At 37.0% G+C, this 473-nt stretch overlaps 1 long non-coding RNA gene across 1 annotated transcript; it reads left to right on the top strand.

Moving 5' to 3' along the window:
• LOC109131880 lies at positions 1 to 353 on the top strand. The gene is made up of 2 exons (XR_002037282.1): positions 1 to 75; positions 280 to 353. It is a non-coding gene; the product is annotated as an uncharacterized LOC109131880 (long non-coding RNA).
• Positions 354 to 473: the final 120 nt, after the last annotated feature.

Raw genomic sequence — 473 nt, 5'->3', positions numbered from 1 at the left:
TACTAGGCAAAGTAGTTAAATGGCTTAGCCAGCATGCACACATGGGTTCTGGGAATAAAGGCGAAAATTTTAAACGTAAGAACACTAGTAAATCTGAGCGTCGGGCTATCTGTACTGAAGGCATAGTGATGCTAGATTCTGAAATCTTAGATCCTGCTGTCACTAAGGCTTATTCTATTGAGCGAACACTTGAAAGCAACATTTGTAATAATACGGAGAATAATACAATATGTATGTTAACTGAAAATTGTACTGGTAATGGTATTATGGTTGATGAAGCTAAAGCCAATGGATCAGTTTTGACGAATGAAGGAAGTGTGAGCTTGGCACCTGGTCATTCTCCAGAAGAACAGGTAATCACACAATCTCAACTGTTATGTTCTGAGTATTTTTTCTTAAAACCTAGATGCTTTCACATGATCTGCATCACAAATAGTTGTTACTTGTCAGTTATTAAAGTCATATTGGATCTG

Source organism: Camelina sativa, unplaced genomic scaffold (genome assembly GCF_000633955.1).
Source record: "Camelina sativa cultivar DH55 unplaced genomic scaffold, Cs unpScaffold07146, whole genome shotgun sequence".
NCBI classification, from domain to species: Eukaryota; Viridiplantae; Streptophyta; class Magnoliopsida; order Brassicales; family Brassicaceae; genus Camelina; species Camelina sativa.
The sequence above is the reverse complement of the archived record's forward strand: the minus strand, read 5'-3'. Positions and strand labels throughout refer to the sequence as shown.